Raw genomic sequence first — 23,398 nt, forward strand, 5'->3', positions numbered from 1 at the left:
GAGCTCAAAGCACCATAACAAGATATTGCCTCAAACCCCTCTCTACTATATTTTCTTCCCTTTTCTGTTCCTATTTGCATGTGTATATTGTGTGTGCATGCTAGTGTGGGTATGTCATATCTCCATAGGCATGAACCGTATCCGAGTTTAAGTTTTAAGTTTTAATAAAATTTCATCTTTCTTCTTTAAACTTGAGAAAGCCTGTGTAAATTGGTTTCTTTGTCTTATAATTGGAAAACTGTGAACAAGGATTCACAAAAAGGAGAGTTCAAAACACAGTGCGTTTAAAATTAAATCCTGTTACAATAAGACCAGGTAAAGACAGACAAAGTCCCTTAGACACCTTTCTCACCTGGTTGTAACACCCTCCATCCTAAAACATTGAGAATACACTTTATTATTTGGAAAACTAGCATGAATAATACAAAAGCAAAATGCTATGGATGCTGGAAATCTGAAATAAAAACAGAAAATGCTGGAAATAGTCAGCAGGGCAGGCAGCATCTGTGGAGAGAGAAGCAGAGATGTTTCAGGTCAATCACCTTTCATCGGAACTGGATGAAGTGAACAGCTACGTAAGTTTTGTTTAAAACCAGAATAGTTAATAGTTCATCCACCTACAATAAACAATATTCAATAACATCAGCTGAATATGGAGTTCAATACCCGTACCGGCTGTGGTAGTTCTTCAAGGCCTGCCTCCTTGCCTTGCTCCATGCTTGAGGAGTGGTAACCCTCAAGCTATACATCACCAACTGTCTCTCTCAAATGGCAGAGATGCCTCTGGTTCTTTGGGGCTATGGCTGCAACAACCAGCAACCTAATGAAGGACATAATTGCTTCAGAGGGAGGAGGGGCTCAGATGCAAGGGCAGGGAGGTGGCTCTCAGTGGGGCCCCCTTCCCAATGCTGGGTCCTTTGTTCAGGCATTGAGTGCCTTTTAACAAGGGAACCCCCACCCCACCATTACCCAGAGCCGGAAAGCAGCCACATGGTTTTCCGTGCCGGTCCTGTGTGGCGACAGGGCCGCCCACCACACAGTTAATTGTGGCTGCAGCGGGAAGAGGCCCTTAATTGAGAGTTAAAATTGCCCAGTTAAGAGCTTCAATTGGCAGCGGGGTGGAAGGCCGCTCACAGGCCTTCCTGCCCTGGAATAAATTTTAGGGGAGGGAGGATCGTGGAGGGAACTCCGTCCCCCCAATCCCACCCGATTTTATGTTCTCCTCGCCTCCAAACCCACTGCAGGGAGAGCATAAGATTCCCCCCGAGAAATTTCTTCACTCAAAGGGGTGAAAATCTTTGGAATTCTCTACCCCAGAGAGCCATGGACGCTCAATCATTGAATGTCATCATGACAGGAAGTCAATGGATTTTTGGGTAATCAGGAATTAAGAGATATGGGGATAGTGCAGGAAGGTGGAGTTGAAGCTCAAATGGCCTACTCCAGCTCATATTTCATAGAAATTAAATAGAAAATAAAAGCACCTTGCACAGTCAGGTAGACAGCATAATCAACTCATGAAATTCAAGGCCTTCAATTTTTTTTTTACCTAATCAGCCATCAGATTGACTCACACCATACACTAAAATAACTGGCACATCAATTGTTCAATATAAAATGTGAACACGTGAATAATTATGGGTGAGAAAATAGGTTGTGGTGTTTCAGATGATCTGCAGTTTATAGAGGGTGGAAGTGGGGAGGTCAGCAAGGAGGCATTGGGAAAATCAGCTTTTAGATGGTTAAGTGCTTTGGGTCATGATGAGGTTGTGAAAGGCACTATAAAAATGCAAGACTTTTCTTTAAAAAAAAAATAGGCTTCAACAGCAAAGAGGAAAAGGTAATAGTGGAGTTGGATGAAGTTTTGGAGGTGATACAAAGCAGATCTTGAATTTGTTACATTCGATACAGTGAAGGAACTGAATGAACACCCACACCCTGGCTTACTCTGAACAAAAAAAGAGTTGTTTTAATGGTGGTAGTAATGCTTTAATTTTGGTAAAACATTGGGTTAGAAGAAGGAAAGAATGAAATCATTTTGATATAAAATTGATGTATTGAAACTCAGAAAGTGCAGATCAGCCTGAATTTAACTAAATCATCTGGGCTTCATATTCTGAATTTGACTTGAGGTTCTTCCCAATATGAGAACATTTTAACTTTTAGCTGGTTTTGATACTAATCCCTATAAATTGGATGGCATTTTCCTTTTTAAAGCTACGGTTTGAGATTGAAGTGCTGTGAGTTAAAGCAGTTCCATCGAGGAACTGATTTGCATTAACTGGCCATAATCTGACATCAATTAGCAATAATTGGATAATCATTCAGAAAGTCGATAACTGTGGTTGGTATGGAACAATCTCAATGCAATGTTACATGTTCTTTTGAAATGTGATTGAAATAACTATTGGACAAGTATACAGTTTTGCATAATTTCTGACATACCTAATCAGGGACGTGCACATTAAGAGCAAAGTTCACAGAAAAGTGGTAGGTTGTCACTTGTGTTATGTGCTTTTTTCAAGGTTTGAGCATAAACCTGAGCTCAAATGAGGTGATGCTAATAGGTAACAAAATAGGATTAGTGATGGGGAGGGATACTGCATTCAAATTGTGACATTCCACTTGACAACCTCTTGTGTTTATTTTTGCTGGACCTACCACCTTCAGCGTTTTCCCATGAATTGATCCTAATTAATAGAATTGTTTCTGTAAATTTCCACGATCTAGATCTGTGGAAAATGAATTGATCAGGTTGTAATAAATTATCACTGGAAATGAATAAACACATTTCTGAGAAAAAGCACACTGCACAACAATGATGCTGAGTTGATGCCCTAGCATGCATCATACCAGTCCAGTCTTTGCTGCATCAAATGAATGAATAGAGAGTTCTACACTGGAGCCCTGGAGATATAAAACTCATTTTTTAAGGTAGACTCATGGAGTTATTCCCATAGAAGTGCTTACTGATGGACAACTGATATGTTCTTATGGTTAATAATTGCCATGAAATATGAGCTGGAGTAGGCCATTTGATCTTCAAGCTTGCTCTGGCATTCAATAAGATCATGGCTGATCTTTTACTTCAACTCTACCTTCCTGCACTATCCCCATATCCCTTAATTCCCTGATTACCCAAAAATCCATTGACTTCCTGTCATGATGACATTCAATGATTGAGCGTCCATGGCTCTCTGGGGTAGAGAATTCCAAAGATTTTCACCCCTTTGAATGAAGAAATTTCTCGGGGGGATTCTTATGCTCTCCCCGCAGTGGGTTTGGAGGCGAGGAGAACATAAAATCGGGTGGGATGGGGGTGGGGGTGGTTCCTGCCACGATTCTCCCTCCCCTAAAATTTATTCCGGAGCAGGAAGGCCTGTGAACGGCCTTCCACCCCGCTGCCAATTGAAGCTCTTAACTGGGCAATTTTAACTCTCAGTTAAGGGCCTCTTCCTGCTGCAGCCACAATTAACTGTGTGGTGGGCAGCCCTGTTGCCACACAGGAACGGCACGGAAAACCATGTGGCTGCTTTCTGGCTCTGGGTAGTGGGTGGGGTGGGGGTTCTCTTGTTAAAAGGCACTCAATGCCTGAACAAAGGACCCAGCATTGGGAAGGGTCAGCCACTGAGAGCCACCTCCCTGCCCTTGCATCTGAGCCCCTCCTCCCTCTGAGGCAATTATGTCCTTCATTAAGTTGCTGGTTGTTGCAGCCATAGCCCCAAAGAACCATAGGCATCTCTGCCATTTGAGAGAGACAGTTGGTGATGTATAGCTTGAGGGTTACCACTCCTCAAGCATGGAGCAAGGCAAAGAGGCAGGCCTTGAAGAACTACCGCAGCTGGTATGGGGATTGAACCTGCACTGTTTGACATTTTTTTGCATCACATGCTAGCTGTCTCGCCAACTGAGCTAACCAACCCCCCACCGAGCCTTCCTTAGGTAAGGAGACTAAAACTGCACACAGTGCTCCAGGTGTAGCCTCACCAATGCCCTGTAACAAAATGATGCAACTAATGCGCAAGAATCTGGAGCAGATCTGCTGGAGTGACGTGAACCACGTAGATCCTCTTTCGCCACATCAGCTCAATTTCATGAAGTTTAATGTATTCAGTCTATTTAGATTGTTCCTGACTTTTTTTTGTCAGTCTCTGCCAGGTATTTATTAAAACATATGACCCATTTCTGGCTAAAGGACAAAACTTGCAATGTTGATACTGTGGTATTCGAAGCTTTCATACTCCTGTAGTTTGCCCAGAATGACACTGGATGTCCAGGTGCTGACCTGTTACTGATCTTCCATATGAAGGAGAATAATCACTTGGGTAACAAATGAAGGATCATATTGCAGTTTCAGGAAAAAGTGTATGTGACTGCTTAACAAATTGTTTTTTTTGCATTAATTTATATTATTAAATTGTATTTAGCAAGTCCACAGTATTTTAATGTCCAATAAAGGTTTTGCAAGCTATACAAATTCCTAAATAAGAGCATGCAATTTGCCGTCTAGCTGCCTCTGTTATCAGCATGTTTCTGTAGTAATTTGACTTGCATCATGGAATCAGTCAAAGAAAAGTAGAGGAAATTAGAATCACCTTGCAAATCTCCCTTACATTTAAAGAGAGCACGATGCTCCTTCCTGTTTCAGTGCAAGCTTGTGTTTCTGCTTTAGTGCCTGAAAACAACTGTCTTAAGTTTATCATAGTGAGGTACATATTCCACTAGTCCTGTAATGAAACTAAAACTCAGAAGACTGGTTAACTGTTGACAGAGAATATGGACCTAGACTAATAAATCACAGAAAGAGATGGATGTAAACCACTAAATTAAAAGTATTTACAGTGACTCCCAGAAGGCTGAGTAATACAGTTGGCTAGAACATTGATCTTTCGTCTTTGAAGACATGATTTAGACCAAGTTAGGAACACAGAAACAGGAGTAGGCCATTTAGCCCCTCAATCCCATTCCGACATTCCATGAAATCATGGCTGATCTGCAGCCTAACTCCTTATACACACCTTTGCCCTATATGCCTTACCTTTTCGGTAAACAAAAATCTATCAGTCACAGTTTTAAAATTAACAATTGATCTAGCATCAACGCCATTTGCGGAAGAAAGTTCCAAACTTCTACCATCGTTTGCGAGCAGAAATGTTTCCTAATTTCACTCCTGAAAGATCTGGCTCTAATTTTTCGATTATGCCCCCTAGTCCTAGACTGCCCAACCAGCGGAAATAGTTTCTCTCTTTCTAATGTATCTGTTCTCCTTGATATCTTGACAACTTTGATCAAATCACCCCTTCACCTTCTAAATTTCAGTGAATACAACCCTAGTTTGTGTAATCTCTTCTCGTAATTTAATCCTTGGAGTCCAGGTCTCATTCTGGTAAGTCTACACTGCACTCCTTCAAAGGTCAATATATCCTTCCTAAGGTACCCACAGTACTCCAGATGTGGTCTAACCAGGACTTTGTATAGCTGCAGCATAACTTCTACCTCCTTGTATTCTGTATAGCTGAAGCATGACTTCTGCTCCCTGGTATTCTATTTATTTATATTGATATTTATTTGAGATGGCTCAATGCACTTTGCTAATTGTAAATGTCTACAGTAAACAACAGTGGGAATTAAATTAGGCTGCCAGTCTTGACACTGTAGCAGCACTTTTGCCTCTGCGTCAAAAGGCTACAGGTTCAAGTTCTACTTCAGAGATTTGGGGCTGAATTTTATGCCACCCCAGTGGGTCGGATGGTGGCGTGGGGGCGGCGTAAAATTGAGCGGGAGGCTCCTGGAGGCCTACCCGTCCCACGGCCAGGTTTACGGTGTCAGGCGGGGGGGGGGGTGGAAAAGGGCCCGCCCAAGGCCAATCAAAGCCCATATGTGGCCACTTAACGGCCACTTAAGGGTCCTCGCTCGCCTCCACGGGTATTTTACCCATGGCAAGTGGGCGTGCTGGGGATGTAAAAGGCTGCCCAGCAATAGCTGCTGGCCTTTGCGCACCCCGGGATTGAGTGGGGGGGTGTTGCATGGCAATGAGTCACATCTGCCCCCTCCTCCCAACCCACCTCCGGGACCCAAGACACACCCCTCCCCAGAAATGACCACTCTAAGCTCACCAAGGAAGGACCAATCCCCCTGGTGAGGCATGCCCCTACTTACCTTCCCTCCTGGATCCATGGCTTCAGCTGGGCTGCAGTCCCAGCAGTGGCCACTGCTCCCAGTGGTGCTGCTGGGACCTAAGAGCTGCCAGCCCGCTGGTTGGCCGGCAGCTCAATGAGGTAGAACCTCCTCCCTCAAGTGGGTGGAAGTCCCACCTTGGGACAGTTAAAGCCCAGGGACCCGTAAAATGCGGGACGGATCCCCGGGCTAGGCGGAAGCGGGTTCGCCACCAACTTTCATGTCGGTGGCGAATTTCCGTCCGCCTAAGGTAAAATCCAGCCCTTGGGAAGATAATCTAGGTTGACATTTCAGTGCAACACCGAGGAGTCTGCATTTTGGAACTGTTGTCTTCTGGACGAGATTCGAAAGATTCTATGGCATTAACAAAAGAACGAAAGAGTTCTTCGGGTGTCCCGATCAACATTCTTCCCTCAACTCACAACACCAAACAGTTTTTTCTGGTAAATTACCTCATTGCTGTTTGTGCAACAGTGGTTACTGTGTTTGTCTAACATTAAAACAATAACTACTCCCAGAAAATACATAATCGGCTGTTAAGTATTTTGTGGTCTCCTGAGGACATGAAATGTGCCAATTCCTTCTTTAACTGTCTAACTCCCAGAGATAACAAAATTAATAATGTGGTAAATGTCATACTGGTACAAAAGAGACATTTCCAAGTTGCATTGTTCAGTCAATCTAGTGCAAATGTTATGCTGAATTTAACCTGTGCTGTTCAGGACCTGAGAAAGCTTGAAACTAATTGGTTCTAAAAGTGTTCATTTCTCCAGTATCACTATCTCTCACCTTGAGCTTTATTTAAAATGCGTTGTCACTATAAAAATAACAGAAACCAACACAGAATACACAGCTAGTTATTTATAGTGATTTTAAAATCAATCTACTCCGACCTATTCACAGTTTAAAACTCAAGGTAAATTTTGTCTTGGCCAATCTTAGGAAAGTATTCCTGATAATCTGCAACTTCTGGTGTATAATAGTTAGTCAAAAGAAAATGATCCAAGTTCTTTTGAAACAGTAACTTCTGTTTTGTGTTAGTAAAAGAACTTAAGAGTTACTTTTAACATAATTTCAGAAGTATAAATAAATATTATCCTATTTTTGACTCAGTTGAATATTTCTATTCCGGTATTAACGTAGCTTGAACATTCTTAGAATAACTTTTCTGCTGGCCAAGATCACCTGTGATCGGGACCATTACAATCCACAGATTAAAGATGACCAGAGCAAAGTCCAATTGTTGCAGGTGATTTAGAATAAAATACAATTCAAAAACTCGATCTGTTTTTTTTTAGCCATTATGGCCTATGATTTTTTTTCTTTTACATAGGAAGGCTTAAATGTATTCTTTTTAAAAATGCAAGTTGTTGAATTAGAGTTTGGAGAAGCTATTTGAGTCCATTTTTGCTGAAGTGACAGTCACTTCCTACTTTAATAGTCACGTGAACTGAGCTGCCATTTGTATGTCATCTGAAAAAAATCCAGTATAGTGAGCAGCATTGCATCATGCTATTGATAAATATAGAGCAGATATGAGCAGCTGGTGTTCATGAAATTCAACTCCTCCCAATGCAGTTATGATACAAGTTTAATATTTCTTAAACCATAAGTTGGTAGATTGAGTCTTCATATGTCATAGGAGGACACTCCTCAGAAACATGAGCACAGTAATTAAATGAAGGCTCCAAGTATTTTGGTTTTCTCTTGAAATCATTCATGGAAGTTATAGTGTTGTTCTTGGCACTCAGGGACAAATAAAACAGCAAAGATGACGGAAACAAAATGAACTAGCATACATTCATCAACTGAGAGTGGGGCAGTTAAAAAGGAGCATATGGCAAGCAATAGTACAGTAGTTTATTATGGCAAACCATATGACAAATTTCAACATATTTCATTGATTTGTATCAGAGAAAATGGTGATTCAATGGTTCAATTTCTGTTTTGGATTTTGGTTTATTTGTATCTAACCCCACTGAGCATCTAAACTTAAGTGGAGTGAAGGCAGGTCACTTGCCACTACTTCCCAGAATACATCTCAATGTAAATCTGTCTTTGTGATGAGGCATATATTTTAATGCACTAGACCCTGAGGACATTTTGGAACTTTTATTCCACATTATGACCATAATTACTTTATATAAAAGCCTGTAAAACTAACCTAAACAATGTACGCTGAAAATAAGCCCACATACAAAATCACCCCTCATGCACATGAGTTATAGTACAAGGGAAATTACATTTCAGGACATGCTTAAGGCTAACTATGAGATAAATCCCACATTGGCAGCAGAGCAGAATTTGTACTCGAAAGAGCTGAGCAACCCAGAAAACATACCACAAATTATTACCACTGATATAATCACTAAAATAATGCACAGATCACACCAAAATAAGGAAATCACTGCCACTTTCAAGAATTTTTGACGCTTAGAGAAGAAATGAAAGGAAAACAAAATGAGGTATTTCTTAGAAAACTTGATCAGCCACACAAGTCTAAATGCTGACAAAGCCAATCACATAAGAGGAACTGATACAGGAGCTACACAGGAGAAAAGGCAAAGACACCCATTTCCACACTTATATCCAATAGAGAGCATAAGCCAGTTAGAATATATGTAGTAGGGGCATGTGATCAGATACTGATTAAAAAACAAATCCATGAAGGGCCATGGTTTCCTTTGTTAAATAACTTTATCAGAAAAGTAGATGAGTAAAAAGTGGTTTAATGCTGGTTGAAAGTGCAAACATGTCTATCCTATTAATGCTTATTGCTGCTGTCAGGATTCATGAACCTTGTTTTGAGCCTGTAGTTCTGTTTTCTTTTCCGGGAAGTATGCGGTGTGCCTTTAAGGCTAGAAAAGGATCAGTACTGCTTTAAGGCAGCAAGCCCCAGGGACTGTGAGCAAGGAAAGTGCATCTTGGTTGCCCTGGGATACAGCCATACAGAGTGAAAGTACCAACCAGCTTGAAATGTACATTCTGGTTGCCCTTGGATACAGCCATTCGGAGAACCAGGATAAAAATACAATGTTGCTGACTGCTTTTTGAAAACTGGCTAAAAACTGGCTTTTGACACAGACACAGCCAGACAGCTGGACCAGCATGAACATAACAGAGTTCTCTGATAATTTAAAACTGAAGGAAGGTGAATTTTAGACTGATCACTTTTTCACCCCTCAAAACAATTCTAAAGCTAAATTGATTCACTGAAAAGTGTCTGCAAATTGTTGATTGCTGAATTCATCGCTGGAAGAAGAACATCACTTCAACTCCTGAAAATAAACGACTGACTGTCCTACTGTTGAAGAACCTTTCTTTCCCCCATCGGATGGCTGTGAGAACTTCAAGCAACCTTGGACTGTTCCACATTGGAAGATTTCACTTCGGCAAGAGCATAAATCTGCAAGGACACTAATTTTTTCTATTTTAAATGTTGTTTATATCTTAATAGTGTTTAAGAATTTAGTTTTTCTAATTAAACAGTTAATTTGTTGATCTAAAGACACCTGTTTTGGTTAGCCTCATTCAGGGTTGGGGGATGGTCAATTTGGCTGTGGTTTTCTTTAATTTGGAAAGTTTAAAGTGATATGTTAGGCGAAATGTGGAGGGGCAGGACTGATTCAACAATGTGTTGCTCCCACCACAATCAGAATCATATATTTTGATTGGGGGCTTTGTCTTGAGCGGTCGGTCGTAACACCCTCCAAAAATGAATAAAGGAACATTAACAAAAAGTGTAGCAAAAAAAATATGTTTGGTAAAGTCTTTTGAAGGGCATTAAAGGGGAGCTTGTGAGGAACTCCAAAGTTGCATAGTCAATTCAAAAAGTGAGTATTTTTCTGAAGCTCATCTGTCACTGAAACCCTCATTCATGCTTTTGTTACCTCTAGGCTTGACTATTCCGATGCACTCCTGGCTGATCTCCCACATTCTACTCTCCATAAATTTGAGGTCATCCAAAACTCTGCTACCTGTGACTTAACTCGTGCAAAGTCCTGTTTCCCTTTCACCCCTGTTTTTGCTGACCTACATTGGCTCCTGGTCAAGGAACATCTTGATTTTAAAATTCACATCCTTGTTTTCAAATCCCTCCATTACCTCCCCCCTCCCTATCTCTGTCATCTCTTCCAGCCCCATAACCCTCTAAGATATCTGCGCTCCTCTAATTCTGGCCTCCATTAGACAAAGATAGGTAGGAAAGCAAGTTATGAGGAGGACACAAAAGATCTGCAAAGGGATTTAGATAGGTTAAGTGAGTGGGCAAAAATTTGGCAGATTGAGTGTAATGTGGGATAATGTGAGGTTGTCCACTTTGGCAGGAAGAATAGAAAAGCAGAATATTACTTAAATGGAGAGAGAGACTGCAGAATGCTGCGGTACGTAGGGATCTGGGTGTTCTTGTACAGGAATCACAAAATATTAGCATGCAGGTATCGCAAGTAATTAGGAAGACAAGTGGAATGTTAGCCTGTATTGCAAGGGGGATGAAGTATAAAAGTAGGGAAGTCTTGCAACGATACAAGGCATTGGTGAGACTGCACCTAGAGTACTGTATTGGCCTCCTTACTTAAGGAGGGAGATACTTGTATTGGAAGCAGGTCAGAGAAGGTTCACTAGGCTGATTAATGGGATGAAGGGGTTGTCTTATGAGAAAAGGTTGAGCAGGTTGGGCCGATTCTCATTGAAGTTTAGAAGATTGAGAGGTGATCTTACTGAAACATAAAAGATTCTGAGGGGGCTTGACAGGGTAGATGCTGAGAGGATGTTTCCCCTCACTGGGTTATCTAGAACTAGGGGGGCACGGTTTCAAAATAAGGGGTATTCCACTTAAGATGGAGATGAGGAGGAATTTCTTCTCTCAGCGAGTTGTTAATCTTTGGACTTCTCTACCCCAGAGAGCAGTGGAGACTGGGTCATTGAATATATTCAACACTGAGTTAGACAGATTTTTGATCTACAAGGTAGTCAACGGTGATGGAGGCAGACAGGAAAGTGGAGTTAAGGCCACAGTCAGATCAGCCATGATCTTATTGAATGGTGGAGCAAACTCAAGGGGCTGAATGGCCAAAACCTGTTCCTATTTCTTATGATCTGATGATCCCTGATTTACATCGCTCCACCATTGGCGGTTACGCCATCAGTTAGACAGCACCTTCCAAACCTGCGACCTCTACCAACTAGAAGGACAAGGGCAGCAAATGCATGGGAACACCACCACCTGCAAGTTCCCCTCCAAGTCACACATCATCCTGACTTGGAACTATATCGCCGTTCCTTCACTGTCGCTGGGTCCAAATCCTGGAACTCCCTTCCTAACAGCACTGTGGATATACCTACCCCAAATGGACTGCAGCGGTTCAAGAAGGCAGCTCACCACCACTGGCTGCCGCCAGTACTTTAGGGACCTGCCCACCTCCATTTCCAAATTCGGGTGGGAGGGAGCCCAAAAATTCAGCCCCCTGTTTCCATACTCCCTCATTCTGTTTTTCTTCAAGTTTCTCTTGCTATCTGTTGTAAATCTCTTGCAATCTTGTATCTATAGCCACTCACATTTGATTTGTTAACTACTGAATGTAATCTTCTTGAATGTCGGCTTTGGCTCTGTTGGTAACACTTTTTGCCTCTGAGTTAGAAGGTGGTGAGTTCATGTCCCACTCCAGGGCTTGAGCACAACTATCTAGACTGACACTCCTGTGCAGTACTGAGGGTGTGCTATACAGTCAGAGGTGCCGTCTTTCAGATGAGATATTAAACCAAGGCCTTGTCCATCCTCGTAGGTGGATGCAAATGATCACATGGCACGATGTTGAAGAAGAGCAGGGGAGTTATCCTGGGTGATTGTGGTCAATATTTAGCCCTCAGTCAAAATCAGAAAAAGAGATTATCTGGTCTTTATCACATTTCTGTTTGGGGGAGTTTACTGTGTGAAAACTAGTTGCTATGTTTCCTACATTATAATGGTGACAACACTGCAAAAAAAGTACTTCATTGGCTGTAACGTGCTTTGGGACATCTGGTGGTCATTAATGGCGGTATGTAAAGGCAGGTCTTTTTTTTCTTTTTTCCTCTATCTATTCTGCCTTACCCTTTCATCAGGAGCAGGCATAACAGTGGAGTTGAAGCCCAAGATCAACCATGACCATATTGAATGACAGAACAGGCTTGACAGGCCATATAGTCTACTCCTGCTCCTATTTCTTATGTCCTTATGTTCTCTCATATCGCCCCATAATCTGTATTGTTCTAATGATAAAAGCTCCAACGTTTCAAGTTATTCTTTGCATTTCTGATAAAACTTGATTTTTTTAAAATTAGTTCCTGGGATAGGAGCATTGCTGGCAAGGCCAGTATTTGTTGCCCATCCCTAATTGCCCTTGAGAAGGTGGTGGTGAGCTGCCTTCTTGAACCGCTGCAGTCCATGTGGGGTAGGTACACCCACAGTGCTGTTAGGGAGGGAGTTCCAGGATCTGGACCCAGCAACAGTGAAGGAATGGCGATATAGTTCCAAGTCAGGATGGTGTGCGCCTGGGAGGGGAACTTGCAGGTAGTGGTGTTCCCATGCATCTGTTGCCCCTGTCTTTCTCGATGTTAGAAGTGGTGGGTTTGGAAGATGGTGCCGAAGGAGGCTTGATGAGTGGCTGCAGTGCATCCTGTAGATGGTACACACTTCTGCCACTGTGCACTGGTGGTGATGAAGAAAATGTTGAAGGTGGTGGATGTGGTGCTGATCAAGCGGGCTGCTTTGCCCTGGATGGTTTCGAGCTTCTTGAGCATTGTTGCAGCTGCACGCATCCAAGCAAGTGGAGGATATTCCATCAAACTCCTGACTTGTGCCTTGTAGATTGTGGACAGAATTTGTAGAATCATGAGGTGAGTTACATGGGTCAGAATCCCCAGCTTTTGACCTGCTCTTGTAACTACAGTGTGTTTATGGCTGGTCCAGTTAAGTTTCTGATCATTGGTAACGCCCCAGGATATTGATAGTGGGGGACTCAGTGATGGAATGCTGTTGAACATCAAGGGGAGATGGTTAGATTCTCTCTTGTTGAAGATGGTAATTGTCCGTGCTTGTGTAGCACAAATGTTACTTGCCAAGCCCAAGCCTGAATTTTGTCCAGGTTTGTTGTATGCGGGCATGAACTGCTTCAGTATCTGAGAAGTTGCAAATGGTACTGAACACTGTGCAATTATCAAAGAACATCACCACTTTTGACCTTATGATTGATGGAAGGTCATTGATGAAACAGCTGAAGATGGTTGGGCCAAGGACACTACCCTGAGGAACTGCTGCAGTGATGTCCTGGAGCTGAGATGATTGGCCTCCAACAACCACAACCATCTTCCTTTGTGCTAGGTATGACTCCAACCAGTGGAGTGTTTTCCCCCTGATTCCCATTGACTTCAATTTTGCTTGGGATCCATGATGCCACACTCGGTAAAATGCTGCCTTGATGTCAAGGGCAGTCACTCTCACCTCACCTTTTGAGTTCAGCTCTTTTAGAGTCATGGAGTTATATAGCACAGAACAGGTCCTTCGGCCCATTTTGTCTGTGCCGGCCATAAAGCACCAACCTATTCTGATCCCATTTTCCAGCAGTTGACCCGTAGCCTTCTATACTATGGCTTTTCAAGTGCTATCTAAATACTTCTTAAATGTTGTGAGGGTTCCTGCCTTTACCACCTCTTCAGGCAGTGCGTTCCAGATTCCAACCACCCTCTGAGTGAAAAAATGTTTCCTCAAATCCCCTCTAAACCTCCTGCCCCTTACCTTAAATCTATGCCCCCTGGTTATTGACCCCTCCACTGAGGGAAAAAGTTCTTCCTATCTAACCTATCAATGCCCGTCATCATTTTGTATACCTCAATCATGTCCCCACTCAGTCTTCTCTGCTGTAAGGAAAACAACCCTAGCCTTTTCAGTCTCTCTTCATAGCTGAAATGCTCCAGCCCAGGCAACATCCTGGTGAATCTCCTCTGCACCCTCTCCAGTGCAATCACATCCTTTCTATAGTGTGGTGACCAGAACTGTACACAGTACTCCAACTGTGGTCTAACTAGCGTTTTATACTAGCTATTTATAGTTTTTATACTAGCTTTTATACTAACTAGCATTCCATCATAACCTCCCTGCTCTTATATTCTATGCCTAATAAAGGCAAGTATCCCATATGCCTTCCGAACCACCTTATTTACCTGTGCTGCTGCCTTCAGTGATCTATGGGCAAGTACACCAAGGTCCCTCTGACCCTTTGTACTTCCTAGGGTCCTGCCATCCATTGTATATTTTGTCCACATTTGGACCAAGGCTGTTATGAGGTCTGAAAATGAGTGGCACTGGAGGAATCCAAACCGAGTATCAGTAAGGAGGTTATTTCTTTGTAAGTGCCGCTTGATAGCATTGTCAACAACACCTTCCATCACTTTGCTGATGATCGAGAGTAGACTGATGGGTGGGTAATTGGCCGGATTGGATTTGACCTACTTTTTGTGGACAGACATACCTGGACAATTTTCCACATTGTCAGGTAAATGCCACTGTTGTAGCTGTACTGGAACAGCTTTGCTAGGGGTGCAGCTAGTTCTGGAGCACAGGTCTTCAGTACTATTGCTGGAATGTTGTCAGGGTCCATAGTCTTTGCAGTATCCAGTGCCTTCAGCCGTTTCTTGTTATCATGCGAAGTGAATCGAATTGGCTGAAGACTGTTATCTGTGATGCTGGGGACCTCAGGAGGAGGCCAAGATGGATCATCCACTCGGCACTTCTAACTGAAGATGGATGCAAATGCTTCAGCCTTATCTTTTGCACTGATGTGCTGGGCCCCCTCATCATTGAGGATGGGGATATTTGTGGAGCCTTATCCTCCAGTTTCTTGTTTAATTATCCACCACCATTCACAACTGGCTGTAGCAGGACTGCAGAGCTTTGATTTGATCCATTGGGATCGCTTTGCTCTGTCTATAGCATGCTGCGTCTGCTATTTAGCATGCATGTAGTTCAATTAGTTTATTTATGACCTTATCAAACTGAGGTGCTACTTTTGATGTTTACAAACCTGTAACTCCAAATACTTTTACTTTTCAACAGCTCTGAATCTACTTCCATACAGCGTACATTACAGCTGCAAAATACATTTTACCAAAATACATCATCTCACACTTACTGATATGAATTCTATTTGTCGCTTGTTAGCTCAACATATCTATATCCATTTGCAGCTTCTGTTTGTTTTCTGAGGAATTAACTACCTCTTATTTTGTCATCATCTGCAAAAATCAACACTACTCCCTCTGAGGGGAGACTGCAGATGGCCTTGCCGGACACCCTCGAGCAGCTCTGGACCTTGAAGGCCCAGTTTCAGACAGCACCACCTTGGTGTGGGCAGCAGCAGTCTGGCTGGCTGGCAGGCTGGCTGACAAGCAACAGCATGGGGCACTGGATGGGTGGCAGTGGTGGGAGAACAAATGCCGTCATCCTGAGAGAGGACAGCAGGTTCATGTTCCATAGAGCCACTACCACACTCCCGGATGGCACCTCAACAATCGAATAATCTGCTTGAGCACAGATTGCTCTGAGATCCTAAAGGTGCCTTTGAGCACTGGTATCTGCAGCCATCATGGCCTCAGTCTGAGCTTCCACTGCAGCACTGAGATACTGGATGGCCTCTGCTTGAGCTGCAACGGAAGCTGAGGCATCAGCCATCAGATGCTGCATCATGGTTGGGTTCACAAGTGTTCTTGTGGATTTAGCCACCACTTCCATGTCAGAAAAGATGGTTTCCAAGTTCCACGCAAACCTTTTGCCAAGTTGGAGCCAGAAGACGGACTCCTCCATGCTCCTTGACAGTGACAGCAGAGTTTCTGGCAGGTCTACCAATGCGCCAAGCATTTCTGTGTGCTTTCCCATCAGCCTTTCTCTCTTTCAGGTCCCTTTTATGAAGTCCCAGGCTTGGGTAGTGCAGTCTAGTATGTTGCGAAACAGATGTCCCGAACTTACAGTTACACCCATTGCCTGTTTAACGAGGGGTGCAAGATTATTAAGGAAAATTAGCTTAAAACGTTCATCCTCCATGCCATCAGTGGGATCACTGGCAGGCTCATTCTGAAAGTTGCAGTATACATTACACAGCTGCTTGGCAAAAGCTTGGGTGATTCCTCAGTGTTTTGTCTGGTCCAATGCAATACTTCGGCCATGTTAATACTTCTTATACTGAGGGCCTTAAGGGTATGGGTCAAGGTGACATGGGGGCCAGGCAAAGCGTCATAGATGGCATGCTCTAGGTTGGACTTCAGTTTTGAATCACATGCAGCAAGCAGGATGTGCTTCCGATCTCCCGTTTCTAATTCTGAGTGACCCTGTAGGAAATTTGCCCAGCGCCTGTTAACCTCAAGGGGATCATCCCCATCTTGGATGGTCCCTAAATTCATGTACCCAGGCTTTCAACTCAGTATGGGTCAATGGAGCAGAGCGTCACTCTCTTAAGGATTAAATCACCATCCCTGCAAGGAGTAGTTGTGGTGTTACACCTGCCACTGGAGGGTCAGGACAAACCTGGGATCCAACAGATATCTCGGGTTTCGGCCAATCATCATGATGGCTGTATTGGGCTGCCTTATTGGCCAGGTTAGTCCAATCTATGTCACTTCCCACTTTGCCTGTCATTGTCACTGCGGAAATGAAGGCTTGTTGTTTCCCTAATAGTCTCTCCAATTCCAGGATTTTAAGTTTGCATTGGAAATGGTCAGCCTCCTTATGAGGCTGTCTGACAGCTTCCCTTAGGGAGCCCCGAGGGTCCTTAATTCCTGTCTAAGCTTTACATTCTCCCTACCAGAAGTATTCAACTCTTCCTCCTGTTGCTCACATTTAACCATTAGTGAATTAACCTGTAAGCAAGTAAAGCTTTGCTGCTGCAAAAACACTGCATTTTGCTGCTTGTCGATTTGTAAACTTGGGACTTGTTTTTCCAACCGACTAATCTCCTGATCTTTCTGCACTCTTATGTCTTTTGATTGTTGTTTCAAATTCTCTATTTCAGTTTGCTTTTGTTGTGCCCAATTGTCACTTTTATTAATGTAATGTAACATGCTATGGCCAAGTAGGTCCCTTGCCTATAGAACCATAGAAAAATCATGGCACAGTACGAGGCCATTCAGCCCATCGTGTCCATGCCAGCCGAAAAAACTAGCCGCCCCATCTAATCCCACCCTCCAGCCTATTCTACTTTCAACTTTTTGTCATCCACTCTCCCTTGAATAAATGCAACTATTTCATCAAAGGGAGCTCTTGCCCCCTTTGGTAAACTTTCTGTCAACAAAATCTGGAGTTCACTATCTGACATATTGGGCTGCATTTTTCCTGCTCGCTGCCAAGATCGGTGGCGAGCTCAAAAACGGCGTGGCGCACGTGTGAGATGTGCGTTGCTGAGCAGACGCGATATTTAGCATGGTGGCTCGTTTACATGGAGGGGGTGGACTGCCCGCCCCTGAGGACAAAGAGGGGGCGGGCACTCCATCCCTGGCAATGGTGTCTGGCACCACTGCGCAGGCTCCGGAGACATTTTTAAAGGGCTTCCAGCCCCTCATTTAAATTTAAATATTTAAAGTTACCTTACCTAAAAAAATTAAAGGAAAAAGTTAATTAACAGTTTCAATGCCCTCTCTCACCACCCAATGACTACACACTTTATTGAATGGCCTTTCCCCTGCAAAAAAACTTTTCTTTTGATCCTGACCTTTCCCCCCCAAACTTTATTCACTTTAACCTTCAACCCCTTCCCACCATCCCCTCCACCAATGGCAAGTGTTTTCCCCGCTTCCCCCTCCACCCTGAAAACTTAACTCCTTCCCCCTCTCCCCACCAGTGTACCGCCTTGGATCTCTAAACGGAGATCTGAAGGCGCAGGAGTTCCAGCAACCGACCATCGCGACAAGGTAAGTATTAATTATTTAATTTAAATACATTAACATATTTTAATTAGGTTTCTGTCGCCAAACGCGGGAGAGCCGCCATGGCCTCGCCACTGCCGGTAATATGGTTTTTTTGGGGCCCCCCTTCATGACCCCCGACGTCGGGTAGCTGGTAGAATCCAGCCCATTATCTAATTTCTCTTTGTATGTCAATAGAACATTATTCTTATTCTTCCCTGGCATCTTTTCACTCACCTTTCATCGACTTGCAGGTTCTCCTGATCTCACAACCCTGTGGCTTTCCTTCCTTGGTGTGAATGATGGCCAGCCAAACACTACCAAGGTCCCTAACCACCAACACCAAATATTGCAAGTCTTAGTCTGGTCCCATCTCTGTCGCCAATTGTAAGATTTAGAATCTTACTTATAATTTGTTCTTGGACCAGACAATAAGAATTCGGACAAGGAGACACCTGATGTAGTGGCATCATGATGATTTATTAAGGCTAAAAGCAATATTTCACAAATCCAAGGCAGTCGCTATCCTAATCCAGATGGCCTTTACTCTCCACCGGCTCTAGTGGCATAGACAGCTCGTGACTCCTCTTCTCGTCTCTCCCTTTGTCTTCTTCAAACCTGTGCACCAACTCTCCTGGTCTGTTCTTTCATTCTTTGTAGTTGATGGTTCCTCCTGTGCACTGATTGGTTAGTTCATACATATCACTGTTTCAATTGGTCCTGCCATTTCATTTGTTTGTCAGTACTTTCATCTGTACATTAATCATGATCACATGCACCAAACAATTTGTACAAACAGTCCATTATAACCTTGAGGTACATTAGATCAAACATTTCCAGCGAGACTTACCCTGTCTTTTTGTTACATTTTCATGACAACTTGTTACATAGTATTCAATATCTGTTCTTTTCTTTCCCTTTATCTGTTTGTTATTGGTCTGTATCACAAAGTAATTCTGGTTGACTCAGGCAGAATTTTTTTCCAGTAAGATACACAGCTAAAGTTAACTCTTCATTTACCAAATATTTATACAAAACATATATATATATGAAAGTACATAAAATCATAATACATAAAAGTCCAGTAAAAATGACAGAATCCATATTTCTTACATCTGCCCCAGCAAAGCCCTCTTCTGAGTCTTCAATAGCGACACATGTGTGGCCTCACCTTCTGGGGAGTTAGCACTCACATTATCCTTTCCTCCTGCCCTAGCTGCGGGCCACTCATGCCCAGTGTCTCACCAATGCAGATCCCACCTCTATGCTACCCTTTAAAGTACACGTGGTGCCATTATCTGAGCTGGTGGCTGTTAAAACTCAAATAGCCAGGTAGTGCAGGATAGAACACTGGAGCCTAGTGCTCGTACACCTGTAAGCTTCTATTTACAGAGACACACGTTGTGCACCTCCAACCAACAACCCCTCTTTTCGCCTGCTCCAAAATATATGAATGAAGGTGAGTCCCCACTTAATACCCACCTTGTGAATATAATTAACACCCAATTGCTATACAATTAGCAATTAATGAGTGTAAGATTGAGTGTTTCTCTTCATCAGTGTCCTGCTTCTCTTGCTCTTTATGCTGTTGCACCACTGCCTGGCCAGTTGGCAAATCTTAGGAATCTGAAAGAAGAGAGGCATGATGGGAGGAGAGGAGAGGAGAGGGGAGGGGAGGGGAGAGGAGGGGTAGGGTAGGGTAGGGTGGGGTAGAATGGAGTGTGGTGGGGCGGGGTCATGTAAAACAAGAGGTGCATGCTGACCCCATCTGCAGCTTGTACATCAGAAGAGATTGTAGGATGCAGGGGAAGTGGGATGTGAGAAGGTGGATTAAGGATGAACCTACTGTCATCTTCTATGGTCTCAGCCCTGCCGATGGCATGGCCTCAGTGACAGCGATTCCAATTATAGTGACAACACGCTCTCCTCCATGGGAGTGAGGACGTGCAGCATACCTGTCTCCTGCTGGTAAGCTGCTACTCCCTCCCATTGTGCGCCACCGTGTCCTGCAAGAGAGAGGGAAGTGTGTCAATGAGTGTGGTGCAATATGTTTGGGTGATATGACCAGCATGGTTGAATGGCTGGAAGTGTGTGTAAGCTGTGAGGCTTGCAGCAGTACTAGGGGCTGAATTTTATTCGGGCACAGTGCTGCATGGTGGCGCCCTTTCAACTCAGCACGGTGCCCGCATTTACCGGCTGCAGCAGAGCCCCCGCGATATTACGCATGGGAGCTCATTAGCATCACTGTGCCGAGCCGTTCCCCAGTATTACGCGGTGAGAGGTGGGACATTCGGCGTAGTGAGAGAGTTTTTGACGGTTGTGCAGCAGGTTCTGGGGACCTATTTTAAGCACCCCAGCACCTGCTTCCTGACAGCTGTCAAAGAATACTAACCTGACTGCTGAAGAGTGGGGCTGCTGTCAATCTGGCAGCAAAGCAGAAAGTGCTGCAGAAATACAGCAGGTCAGGCAGCATCTGTGGAGAGAGAAGCAGACGTAACTTGTCCAAGTTCACAGACCTGAAAGTTAACCCCAGCACTTTCCGCTTTGCTGCCACATACTTACCCTGCTGTGTCCCCGTGTCCTGTGAAGTTGCGATCCTCTTCTCCCACTCAAGTATAACATTCCTTCTTGTAGGCATGCTGCACCTGGGTGAATAATCTTAAATTTGCACATTCCAGGAAGTGAGACTTAAATAGACCATAAAAGGTATTACAGAGGTTTACAGAGAACACACTGACACAAATGGGAATGCGTGGGTGTTACAGCAATATGCAAATGTCTTTCACTAAATGTTCCACACCAACATGTGTGTCCTTTTCTCTGTGTGAAAGATGTGTGCCAGCATGTAGCACCAATGTCACAATCCTTTGCACTGTTAGCTCTTTAGAAGAGCCAACGTATGCAATAACATCATTGCCATGCCACCATTACACAAGTGTCTCCATGGAGTCAGTGACATGAACATTGGCTCAGTCAGCTGCTGCCTCTAATGGTTTACACAGGGATGCTGCAGATGTGGACTGGTACACAGCAGGTGAGCGAGGGTGATGTGTGACTTGCAGAGCTCATGTCGGTTCCTATGCAGCAGACAGCCTTTGTCTGATAAGCCACTTCCGTACATCCCTACCTCACTGCTAGCCTTGCGTGCAGAGCCTGGGTGCCATCTGCTCTCCCATGCATCTTTCATGTTGTTGGTCCTCAGCGTCCTCATAGTCCGAGGAGGAATCCTGTTGACATCTCTCCTCATCATGCCAGGCCTGGCCCCTATTGGGTGAGTCGTTGTGCAGAGCAGCAAAGAAAGGAGCTGACCTTTTCAGCCCATAGCATAGGGTATCACCCTATCCATACAGGCATTGGAGGTGCTCTTTCAGCATGGCGATCTCCTGCTCAGTGGTGGCTCATGTTGCTCAGTGGCTGGCATTGTATCTCTCCTCTGCAGCAGTGGTGGAGTCTCTCACTGGTGTCGGGAGCCATGACTGCAAAGGATAGCCCTTATCTCCAAGAAGCCACCTCTCCATCTGAGCCAGTTCAGTGAATAGCAGTGGCAGCCGGGACTGGCCACTTAGCCCCTCGAGCCTGTTCCGCCGTTCAATGAGACGATGACTGATCTGCAATCTAACTCCATATACCCACCTTTGCCTCATATCCCTTAATACCTTTAGCTAACAAAAATCTATCAATGTCAAATTTAACTTTAACAATTAAGTTAGCATCAACTGCCATTTGTGGAAGGTAGTTCCAAACTTCTATCATGTTTTATGTGAAAAAGTGTTTTGTAATTTCACTCCTGTTAGGTATGGCTCTAATTTTTAGACTGTGCCCCCTCGTCCCAGACTCACAACTAGTGAAAATAGTTTCTCCCAATCTACCCTGTCTGTTCCCTTAATATCTTGAAAATTTTGATTAAATCACCCCTTAACCTTATAAGTTCCAGGGAATGCAACCCTACTTTGTGTTATCTCTCCTCATACCTTGGAGTCCAGGTAACTTTCTAGTAAATCTATACTGCACTCCCTCCAAGGCCAATATATTCTTCCTAAAGGTGTGGTGCCCAGAACTGCTCGCAGTACTCCAGGAGTAATTAGCATGACTTCTACCCACTTGTATTCTATTTCTCTCGATATAAAGGCCAGCATTCCATTAACCTTTTTGATTATTTTCCGTTCCTTTTTATTACATTTTAATGATCTATGTAACCGGACCCCAAATCTTTTTTGACCGCCTCAGTTCTAGCATTTCACCATTTAGAAAGTACCTTGTTCTATCCTTTTTAGGTCCAAAGTGAATGACCTTACATTTGCCTACATTGAAATCTATTTGTTGCAGGTTTTGCCCATTCACATCATCTGCCAATATCTCTTTGTAATTTTATGCTTCCATCGACACTGTTTACAATACGGCCGGTCTTTGTGTCATCAGCAATTTTGGATATCTGACTTTCCATCCCATCATCTAAGAAGTAAATGTTAATGAATCCAGTGAATAGTTGATGCCCCAACACGGATCCTTGTGGGACACCACTAGGCACATCCTGCCAGTTAGAGTACCTGCCTGTTATCCCTACTCTTTGTCTCATGCCGCTCTGCAATTTCCTAATAATTTGCCTTCAATTCCTTGAGCTTCAACTTTAGCCAACAGAGGAACTTGCTTAAACGCCTTCTGGAAGGACATACAAATAATATCCATTTATATGTCCACTACTGTAGTCACCACTTCCAAAAATTCAACCAGATTCATTAGGCATAACCTACCCTTTACAAATCCATGCTGGCTCTCTCTGATCAGCTGAAAATTCACAAGATGTTCAGTCACCCGATCCTTAATTATAGACGCTAGTAATTTCCCAACAACAGATGTTAGGCTAACTGGTCAATAATTCCCTAGTTTCCCTCTTTTAACTTTCTTAAATAGGGCAGTGGCATGCACACTTTTCCAACCTAAAGGAACAATTCTCAAATCAAGAGAACTTTAGAAGATTATAGTTATGGCATCTACAATGTTCTCACTTCTTTTAAAACCCTGGTTCTGGGGATTCGTCGTTCATTAATGCAATTAATTTCTCCATTACTGTTATCTTACATTAATTTTGTTGAATCCCTGTCCCTGATTCAATATTAGTTTCTTGGGATGTCAGGTACATTGACCTCTTACTCTACTGTAAATACTGATGCAAAATAATTATTCAGCATGCCTGCCATTTCCTTATTAGCATTGACAACGTCACTGTTATTAGTTTACGAGGGGCCTACATTTGCTTCTGACCATCCTCTTTTACCGAGGCTGGAATTTTACA

Source organism: Heterodontus francisci, chromosome 4, assembly GCF_036365525.1.
Source record: "Heterodontus francisci isolate sHetFra1 chromosome 4, sHetFra1.hap1, whole genome shotgun sequence".
In the NCBI taxonomy this organism is placed as follows: Eukaryota; Metazoa; Chordata; class Chondrichthyes; order Heterodontiformes; family Heterodontidae; genus Heterodontus; species Heterodontus francisci.